Here is an 11883-nt window from a genome sequence, read left to right on the forward strand (position 1 = left end):
TTGCTGTTGTATTGCTGTTGCTTCTATTCACACAACAGGGTTCAGGTGTTGGCCATTGAAAACTGCAGTCTTGGTCGGTTTTTGACGGCCGTTTTGCATCTGTTTTGTATCCGTTCCATGTCCGTGTTTTCCATTTTTGACACATTTTTAAAAACAGATGAATTTCATCCTCTGTAGATAATGCCGAAGTGCCCTCTGTATATAACGCCACAGTACCCCCTGTAAATAATGTCACACAGCCCCCCTGTAGATAGTGCCACACAGCGCCCACGGTACATGGCACAACACATCACCATACAGCGCCCCCTATAGATAGCGCCTCCCACACTGTATATAGCGCTACCCCCCTTCCCCTGTAGATAGTGCCACACCCCCCCCTGTAGATAATTCTGCAGTGCCCTCTGTATATAATGCCACAGTTCCCCCTGTAGGTAATCACACAGCCCCCTGTAAATAGCGCCGCACAGCGCCCACTGTACATAGCACCACAAGCCCCTGTAGATTGTGCCACACAGCGCCCTTCTGTAAATAGCGCCACCACCACTGTATATAGTGCTGCCCCCTTCCCCTGTAAATAGTGCCACGCCCCCCCATGGATAATTCCCTAGTGCCCTCTGTGTATAATGCCACAGTACCACCTGTAGATTTGTCACACAGCCCCCTGTAGATAGCGCCACACAGCACCCACTGTAGATGGCGCCACACAGCATCCCCTGTAGATTGTGCCTCACAGTTCCCCCCTGTAGATAGTGCCACCCCTACTGTTTTAAGCACCCCCCTTCCCCTGTACATAGTGCCACATTTAAGCTCCTTTTAGCAGAGGAATCCCCGGCCACAGCTTTGCCGACGCTGTGGCTGGGGATTCTCTCCAGGAGGAGCCCCTGACCACTGTCCCTATATGAACAGTGACATCAGGGGTTACTCCCTGAATGAAATCCCCAGCCACAGCATTGCTGACGCTGTGGCTGGGGATTCCCTTCAGGAGGAGCCCCTGACCACTGTCCATATATGGACAGTGACGTCAGGGGTTACTCCCTGAACGGAATACCTGGCCACAGCATTGCCGACGCTGTGGCTGGGGATTTTCTCCAGGAGGACCCCCTGATTCCACTGTCCATGTATGGACAGTAAAGTCGGGGGTTACTCCCTGAACACAATCCCCGGCCACAGCATTGCCGACGCTGTGGCTGGGGATTCCCTCAAGGAGGGCTCACTGACGCCACTGTCCATATATGGACAGTGATGTCATTGACAACTCGAGCAGAATCCTCGTTGCCGACTCTGACCGGGGATTCCGCTCCAGGAGGTGTCCCTGACGTCAATGTCCATACATGGACAGAGACGTCAAGGGATTCCCCGAGAACAGCGCTTAAAGTAAAGCTGTGCCCAGGGAGTTTTCTGAGAGTGAAAGCGCTCTCTCTGCTTCTCTGCTCTGATCCAATTCCGAAGAAGGGAGCTGATGGTTCCCTGCTTCAGAATGGGGTTCAACTCAGCGGAACATACCCCCAGCCGCCTTCCCACCGGGTGCTGCCGGAAGGTGGATGCGGCAGCACCCGGCGTTCAACCGGCCACAGTTAAAATGGATAGGATACGGCGCCGGAATTCCTTGGGTGCTAGAAACAAAAACACTGCAGGTAATGTTTTTGGATCCGGCTCCTGCACAGGTCCAGCTCCATACGGAGCGATGACTTATGTCCCCTGTGCCAGGACGGATCCCATAGAAAGCTATGGGATCCGTTCTAGCATCAGTTTCCCTCCGGCTGTTCTGTAACACGACAGAGGGAAAATGACAGGGGTAACGGATATATGTGAATGGCCCCTAAGAAGTATAAAAACCCATGGATTTGCCCCGCATGAACTGCACTAATCTTTTCTGTGTGCCACCGGGTGGAAAAACACCAAATTTCCTGAAATCACGTCAAAATGGAGTAGTTTTGCCATGAATTGCATCAAAAAACACATTTTGACTGCAACGTAAAAACCCAAAACTTAGCAAAGCATCCTTTATTAGACAAAGTTTGTGTCCTATAGATATTGAATATATTCATTGTATGAAAGCTATAACACACTGTTTGACACTCTGCCCATTGCTGGTGCTAGATGGCTGCTTACCATAGAGCAAAAACTTAAGTTAAGCTATGAATAGACACCTAGCAACCATTCTTTTTAGCAAGGTTCTTATGATAGTGTTAAATATTAAAGGGGTTGTCTCATGATAAAAAATGGGCTGAAGTCAGCAGTGGGGTACTACAAGGATCTATGTTAGGCCCAATTATTTTTAATGTCTTTATTAATGTACAAATATAATATAAAATATAATAAAAATATAAAACGTTGTAGGAAACTTAAAGTGTAGCTAAACGTTCTACAAACTTCTGACATGTCAAAGTGACATGTCAGAAGTTTGGATTGGTGGGGGTCCGAGTACGGAGACCCCCACGAATCGCTAGAACGAAGCAGCTGAAGCACTCGTATGAGCGTTCAGCTGCTTCGTTTTTGTTCGGCTTTTTCCGGAAAGCCGATGTATCGGAGTACGGGCTCATAGACTTTCTATTGAGTCTGTACAACGATACATTTCCGGAAAAAGCCGAACAGACACGAAGCAGCTGAGCGCTCACACGAGTGCTTCAGCTGCTTCGTTCTAGCGATTGGTGGGGGTCTCCGTGCTCGGACCCCCACCAATCCAAACTTCTGACATGTCACTATGACATGTCAGAAGTTTGACGAACGTTTAGCTAAACTTTAAAGCTTAGCTTCATTGTAAAATATTATAGAAAGATTAAAAACACAAAAAATGGCCATACTCACAAATTGGGCAGGTATAATCCCAACAGGACGCAGCCAAGTCAAAAATGCTGCTGAAGGAAAGTGCTCAGGTGTGTTAACCCCTTCCCGACATTTGACGTATCCATACACCAATGTCGGGTAGGGGAAGTATGGAGCGGGCTCACGCAGTGAGCTCGCTCCATATGATGCCGGTGTCGGCTGTATGTTAGCCGACACTTCAGAGTAACTAGCGGCATCCCGCTCGAGCGCGATCCCGCTAGTTTAACTCGTTAAATGCTGCGGTCAATACCGACCGCAGCATTTAAATCGTCAGAAAGAGGGGGACGACCCCCTCTAACAGCTCATCGCGCCCCCCCCCCCCGCAATGCAGGTCCGCCATCTTTGTACACCTATTAAGCCTTGCCTCCAGCAGGGCTTAATAGGTGCCTGTCAGAATCACGATATACTGCAGTACATTAGTATTGCAGTATATCGTGCAAGCGATCTAACGATCGCTGGTTGAAGTCCCCTAGGGGGACTAATAAAAAAAAAGTAAAAATTAGTTAAATAAAGTTTTTTTTTGTGTAAAAAAAAAATTACAAAATTAAAAGTTACAAAAAAAACCCTTTTCCAATTTTCCCCCTAGAGCATAGTAAAAAAATAAATAAATAAACATAATTGGTATCGCCACGTCCGTAAAAGCCTGAACTATTACAATATATCTTTAAACCGCATGGTGAATGCCGTAAAAAGAAAAAAATTGTAAACGCCAGAATGTCTATTTTTTGGTCACCTAATCTCCCACAAAAAATGAAATAAAAAGTGATCAAACCGTCGCATGTAAACCAAAATGGTATTATTAAAAACTATAGCTTATCCCGCAAAAAATAAGCCCTCATACCACTTAATCGATGGAAAAATAAAAAACTTATGGCTCTCGGAATTTGGCGACGCAATATAAAAAAATTTTTACACTTAGGTTTTTAAATGTAAAAGTAGTAAAATATAGAAAAAACTATATATATTTGGTATCGCCATAATCGTATTGACCCATAGAATAAAGTTAACATGTTGTTTTAATTGCACAGTGAATTCCGTAAAAACAGCGCGCAAAAAACCATGGAGGAATCGCTGGTTTTTCTTCATTTTCTATCCCACAAATAATTTTTTTACAGTTTCCCAGTACATTATACGGTAAAATAACTGGTGCTACGAAAAACTACAACTCGTCTCGCAAAAATCAAGCCCTCATAGTACTATATCGACGGAAAAATAAAGACGTTATGGCATCTGGAATGTGGGGAGGAAAAAACGAAAATGAAAATCTGAAAGTTGTTTACGACGGGAAGGGGTTAAATAATAATAGCCACTCCCACTAGCCTTGAGGGGAGTGGCATGTGGTGCATGGGATATGTAGTAAAAAATAAATGAATTGTGTATAATGTGCAAGTAGTAATAATATGTGTGAAATATAGGGGGCAGTACTGAGTATAGTGAGTGGTGAATAACATGTGTCAAATATAGGGGGCAGTACTGAAAGGGTCAGGAATGTGAGTGATGCATGAAGTGTGGGTGCAGTGTGTAAAACATGGAGGGATAATGCGTAAATCATGAGGCACAGCCTATATAGCCTGGTAGCAGCCTATTTGAAACGCCATGATAATACATAGAGCGGGCAGCCCTGCTTGCTATGCCAGACAGCAACACACCATACTCTCCCAGCATTGAACACCTGGCTGCGTCCAAAAAGTAGTAAATATAATACAAGTAAACATGGAAAAACATGGGGTATTGGTTGTAATTTTGGCCAAAAGAACGCAAGCTTGCAATCCTCGTCACGGATCCCCACACTTGCGAGTCCCTAACTGGAACTTTTCGTTCCAAACTTGAAGCTAACCACAGAAAAGAAGTGGGACATATAATAAGATTAAAAACACAAAAAATGGCCATACTCACAAATTGGGCAGGTATAATCCCAACAGGACGCAGCCAGGTCAAAAATGCTGCTGAAGGAAAGTGCTCAGGTGTGTTAAATAATAATAGCCACTCCCACTTCTTTTCAGTGGTTAAAATATTATAGAAAGACAAAGATAAGCTGGCAGCATGGGCAAAAATATGGCAAATTAATTTTAATGTTGCTAAATGTAAAGTCATGCATCTAGGCAGAAGTAATAGTATTAATGCATATATATTAAATGGAATAAAACTGGGGATAACAGGACATAAGTCAGGACCCACTATGCTGCATGTAGTGCAGTGTATTAGAATAGCGATCAGGGCCTCCTGCCCTCAAGTCCCCTAGTGGGACAAAGTAATAAAGTAAAAAATAGTTGTGTAAAAATAAAAAAATAAAAGTTTTAAAAGTAACAAAAGGAAAAATCCCCCTTTTTCCCTTATCAGTCCTTTATTATTAATAAAAATAAACAAATAAACTATACATAATTGGTATCGCCGCGTCCGTAACGGCCTGAACTACAAAAGTCTTTCATTATTTATCCTGCACGGTGAACCCCTTAAAAGAAAATAATAATAAACCGTACCAGAATCACAATTGTTTGGTCACTTCACTTCCCAAAAAATGGAATAAAAAGAGATCAAAAAGTTCCATGTACCTAAAAATGGTCCTGATCGAAACTGAAGTTAGTTACGTAAAAAACAAATCCTCATCCGACTTTCCTGATGGAAAAAAAAACGCTATGGCTCCTAGAATGTGGCAACACAAAAAGTAAATGATTTTTTATAAAAAGTATTTTATTGTGCAAACGCCATAAGACATAAAAAAAACTATAAACATATGGTATCGCCGTAATCGTATCGACCCGCAAAATAAAGTGAATGTCATTTATAGCGCACGGTGAACGCTGTAAAACATTTTTCATAAAAAACAATAGTAAAATTGCTGTTTTTTAGTCACCACGCCTCTTAAAAATAGAATAACTGATCAAAAAGTCGCATGCACCCCATGAAAACGAAAACGGCAAGGGGTCTAGTTTCCAGTTTTTGGGGGGTTTCTACTGTTTTGGCACCACAAGAAGCATACACCCCCAAGAAGCGTATTTCTATTGATGAGTCCTTGGTACATTTTAAAGGGAGGCTTCAATTCCGCCAGTACCTGCCGAGTAAGGCTGGGTTCACACGACCTATTTTCAGACGTAAACGAGGCGTATTATGCCTCGTTTTACGTCTGAAAATAGGGCTACAATACGTCGGCAAACATCTGCCCATTCATTTGAATGGGTTTGCCGACGTACTGTGTAGACAACCTGTCATTTACGCGTCGTCGTTTGACAGCTGTCAAACGACAACGCGTAAAAATACAGCCTCGTCAAAAGAAGTGCAGGACACTTCTTTCAGACGTAATTTGAGCCGTTCTTCATTGAATTCAATGAAGCACAGCTCAAAATTTACGGCTGTCAGAGAAGCCTCGCAAAATGCGAGGAGGAGCATTTACGTCTGAAACGAGGCAGCTGTTTTCGTAAAAGCCTGCTACCGTGTGCACATACCCTAAGAGGGCAAGGTATGGTGTGAAGATGTATAAGCTGTGTGAGAGTGCATCAGGGTATACCTACAGATTTAGGATATATGAAGGGAAGGACATCAGTGCTCAGCCCCCAAAATGCCCCCCCCCCCCTTACTGGGAATTAATGCAAAAATTGTGTGGGATTTGGTGCACCCACTGCTGGACCAGGGTTACCGCCTCTACCTGGATAATTTTTATACCAGCGTCCCACTCTTCAAGTGCCTCGCTTCCAGAAGTACTGCGGCATGCGGCACTGCTAGAAAAAATCTGAGAGGCCTCCCTAAGACTCTGCTTGGGCAAACACTCAGAACGGGTGATAGCAGGGCACAATCCAGCAACATATTGTGTGTCACGTACAAGGACAAGAGAGATGTCCTTGTATTGACAAAAATACATGCCCACACCAGTACCCATGTACCTGTACAGAGTCCCCCGAACCAGACTGCATCCTGGACTACAATAGGTACATGGGAGGGGTGAGAGCAGGGCACATTCTAGCAGCAATATATTGTATGTCAAGTACAAGGACAAGAGAGATGTCCTTGTATTGACAACAATACATGGCCACACCAGTACTCATGTATCCGCCCTTTTCTTACTGAGGAAACAGCCAAAACTCTCATTGTTGCTCTGATTCACTCTCGTCTTGACTACTGTAACTCATTACTAGTCGGTCTTCCCCTCACTAAACTCTCCCCTCTCCAATCTATCCGTAATTCAGCAGCCAGGCTCATCTTTATGAGCAACCGCTACACCAACGCCTCTACCCTGTGCCAGTCACTGCACTGGTTGCCCATCCCCTTCCGAATAAAATTCAAACTTATTACTCTCACCCACAAAGCTCTCCACAGTGCTGCACCTCCTTACATCTCCTCCCTCATCTCTGTCTATCACCCTACTCGGGCTCTACATTCTGCTAACAACCTTAGATTAAAATCCTCCATAATCCGAACCTCCCAATCCCGTCTCCAAGATTTTTCTCGTGCTGCCCCAGTCCTCTGGAATGTGCTACCCCAGACAATCAGATTAATTCCCAATATCCACAGTTTTAAACGTGCCCTAAAAACACATCTATTTAGACAGGCCTATAACATTCCCTAATCTGACTCCTTTCCATGGCCCTCCTTTTTAGATTAGTCATCAGAATAAGATTCCCTCACACTCCTTCTCTTCATGTCCGTCATACAAGGATACTGGCTGGTGACCGGCTCATGCAGCTTTATGTGTACCACCACATGTGTATAAAAAATGGCTGGACTATTGTACTGAACAAACACTGTTACACTTTGTGTCTCCCTTATTTCCTCATAGATTGTAAGCTCTTGCGAGCAGGGTCCTCACTCCGCAGGTTTGAATTGTAAATGAACTTTGTCACTATGTAATGTCTGATATTGTTTGTTTCATGTTCCCTCTAAATTGTAAAGTGCTGCGTAATATGTTGGAGCTATATAAATAAAGATTATTATTATTATTATTACCTGTACGAGGTACCAGTACAGAGACCCCCAAACCAGACTGCATCCTGGACTACAATAGGTACATGGGAGGGGTGGACTTGTCAGATCAAGTCCTGAAGCCCTACAGCGCCATGCGGTGTGGTATAAGAAGTTGCCCGTGCACCTCATACAAATGGCGTTGTACAATGCGTACGTGCTACATCGATGTACAGGCCAGAGGGGAACATTCCTGGAATTTCAAGAGGTGGCTATCAAAAACCTAATCTTTAGGGACCAGGAAGGGAGGGGCACCCAGTTCTTCTGGAAGCGAGGCCACACGCATCGTACCAGGGCAACACTTTCCAGAAGAAGTTCCACAAACTGGCAAGAAGGGAAAAAGTCAAAGGAGGTGCAAAGTCTGGTATAAGAGGGGTATAAGGGAGGACGCAATACATCAATGTGACACGTGTCCCAAAAAACCAGGGCTCTGTATGAAAGTGTTTTAAAATGTATCATACATCCCTTGGTTTTTAATCTACCCCAGTTTTACTTACCCTGATGCACTCCGCACAGCTTATCCCCCCTCATCCTTCCCTTCTGAGCCCTGCTGCGTGCCCAGGCAGCTCTTAACAACCACATGTAGGGTATTGCCATACCCAGGAGAACCCACATTACAGTTTATGGGGTGTATGTCCCCGGTGGCGCATGCTGGGCACAATATATTGGACACTGAATTGGCATATATGTATAGAAAATTGCAAATCCCACTCTGCACCATCTGCTGCGCATTATCTTTTACACAATACCTGTGGGGTCAAAATGCTCACTACACCTCTAGATGAATGGCTTAAGGGGTGGTCCCTTCCTTCTGAGCCCTCCCATGGGCCCAAACGGCAGTTTATCACCACAAATGGGGTATTTCCGCACTCAGGACAAATTGGGCAACAAAATGGGGCATTTTATTCCTTGTGAAAATAAGACATTTTCAGCCAAAACTACATCTTATTGGAAAAATTTTTTTTTTTTTTAATTCACAGCCTGATTCAAATAAATTCTGTGAAAAAACTGTGGGGTCTAAATGGTCAAAACACCCATATATGAATTCCTTGAGGGGTGTAGTTTCCAAAATGGGGTCACTTCTGGTGGGTTTCCATTGCTTTGATACCTCTGGGGCTCTGCAAATGTGACATGGGGCATTTTGTACATTGTGAAAATAAGACATTTTGATCAACAATGATATCTTATTGGAAAAAAATTAATTTTTTTAAATTTCACAGCCCAATTCAAATAGGTGCTGTGAAAAAACTGTGGGGTAAAAATGGTAATAACAACCATAAATTAATTCCTTGAGGGGTGGAGTTTCCAAAGTGGGGTCACTTTTGGGGGATTCCTACTGTTTTGGCACCTCAACCCCTCTTCAAACCTGGCAAGCTGCCTAAAATATATTCTAATAAAAAAGAGGCCCCAAAATGCATTAGGTGCTTCTTTGCTTCTGGGGCTTGTGGTTTAGTCCACGAGCGCAGTAGGGCCACATGTGGGACATTTCTAAAAACTGCAGAATCTGGACAATACATATTTAGTAGTATTTCTCTGGTAAAACCTTCTCTGTTACAGAAAAAAATTGAATAAAATTGAAATTCAGCAAGAAAAATTAAATTGGCAAATTTCACCTCCACTTTGCTTTAATTCCTGTTAAATGCCTAAAGGGTTAAAAAACGTTCTAAATGCTGTTTTGGATACTTTGAGGGGTCTAGGGTGTTTTATGGCCCCTCAAAGCCACTTCAGAACTGAACAGCTACCTTAAAAAAAAGGCTTTTGACATTTTCTTAAAAATATGAGAAATTGCTGTTTATGTTCTAAGCCTTGTAACGTCCAAGAAAAATAAAAGAATGTTCAAAAAACGATGCCAATCTAAAGTAGACATATGGGAAATGTGAACTAGTAACTATTTTGGGTGGTATAACCATCTGTTTTACAAGCAGATGCATTTAAATTCAGAAACATTTTCTCTAAATTTTGCAATTTTTCACAAATAAACACTGAATATATGGACCAAATTTTACCACTAACATAAAGCCCAATGTGTCACGAGAAAACAATCTCAGAATCGCTTGGATAGGTTTAAGCATTCCGATGTTATTACCACATAAAGTGAAATATGTCAGATTTCAAAAATGGGCTCTGAGCCTTAAAGCCCAAACTAGGCTGTGTACTTAAGGGGTTAAGAGTAAGCTAAGAAGCAGTACTCAATGTCAAGCAGCAGCTGTAAAAGCAAATAGTATTTAAGGGTGTATAAAAATAAAAAGAAAAACCTGTGATTCAAATGTAATATTATCCCTCTATAAATCCCTTGTAAAGACCACATCTTAAATCAGAATTCAGTTTTGGGCTCCACATTGTAAAAAGGATATAGGAGCGCTGGAGAGGGTTCAAAGGCAGACCACTAGATTATTAAATGGGATGGGAGATCTTTCACAATGAAAGGCTTGAAAAATTGGGCTTGTTCAGATTGTAATAAAAGGTGCCTTAGGCTTTGTTCACATCTGCGTCGAGACTCCGTTCATGGGCTCCGTCTGAGCTTTCTGTCAGGGGAAATCATTAACGGAATCGAAACTGAAACAAATTGAAACCATAGGTTTCCGTTTGCATTACCATTGATTTCAATGGTGGCGGATCCGGTGCAAATGGTTTCCGTTTGTCACCGTTGTTTAAGGGTTCCGTCATTTTGATGGAATTAATAGCGTAGTCGACTAGGGTATTGATTCTGTCAAAATGACATGTGTTTTAGTTCAGATTCCGTTCATGGGTTCCCCTGATGGAAAGCTCTGACGGAACCCATGAATGGAGTCCCGATGGAGATGTGAACGAAGCCTTAGAGGTGTTCTTATAACATGTATAACATGAATTGTTCTTTCCAATTTCTTTACAAAGACATTCATTATGTGTGGAAGAAAGGTGGCTCAGATATCAATATAGGAAAGGGTTCTTTACAGTTAGAGTGGTCAAGCTATGGAATGCCCTACCCCAAAAGGTAGTAATGGCAAATACTATGTCAGAATTTAAAAAAGGGCTAGATGTTTATTTAATGCCAAATGGCATTGAGGGTTAAAACTAATCTATTAGTGAAAGACGGGTAATTGATTGAGAATGGTTATATTTGATAAACCTGTGTCTTATTGAACCTATGTAACTCTGTAATTTTACATATACCCAATTGAAGCATAAGAATGTGGGTCCCCCATTCCGGACACCCGTTTTTGCGCTAAACCGGCTCTTGTTTTGGCGCACCTGGCCTTTACATGTATTATATGGTCGGCCATTCATTTAAATAGTTGGCATGTAAAACTATATTCGCCCTGCAGTGGACGCTAAAAGCAAAATGTGTGGCTGATAACAGCTGATCACTGTTGCTTAGAGAAGCCAGAACCGCGGCAATCGGCTATTTAAAAGGGGGATGTCTTCATGAAACAACCACTTTAATGGTTAAAACAAGAGATTATCAGGAAACTAGCAGAAAGAGATGAAAATAAATGAATAAGGAAAACTTGACTGCTCCTTATAAATGTGAGATGAATAGTATAATAACAGGACGATATTTACAAGTGGCCTGGATTTGCTTTGCAGGACAGTAGTATCTCTTTAAAAAAAAAATTGCTGTATTTTCATGGATTTTTTTACATGCATTATTGGTGGCGTTTTTTTATTTTGAAACGTAAAACGCTACCAAAATACCAATACCAATACCAATATGCTGTGTATGTAGACTTTTCAATATTTCACTATAGACTTTAAAGTTACATATGCTCTGCAACATCTTTTATCTAACAAAAACACACTGTGTGAATCCAACCAAAATGTTACACTTGTTTCCACTATACAATATGATATTGCACAATAATAAAAAAGTGGACATTTCCTGATCTTGAAAACATGGGACTTAGTAAATTGGGGACCACTCTGTCATCATCGGATCCACTACATTTCAATGAATTAGAAATGCTGCGTAACAACAGAAAGAAAACTAGGAGTGGATCCGCGTGACAGTGACATGGGCGCACTTCACTTTCCAGAAGCTGCCAGCCACTTCCAGCAATGACAGCTGCTCTGGATCTTCTCCCACTATATCAACTTCATCCCCCCCTGCTGTCCCAGTAGTCAGCT

The sequence above is a fragment of the Rhinoderma darwinii genome, chromosome 2, assembly GCF_050947455.1.
Source record: "Rhinoderma darwinii isolate aRhiDar2 chromosome 2, aRhiDar2.hap1, whole genome shotgun sequence".
NCBI classification, from domain to species: Eukaryota; Metazoa; Chordata; class Amphibia; order Anura; family Rhinodermatidae; genus Rhinoderma; species Rhinoderma darwinii.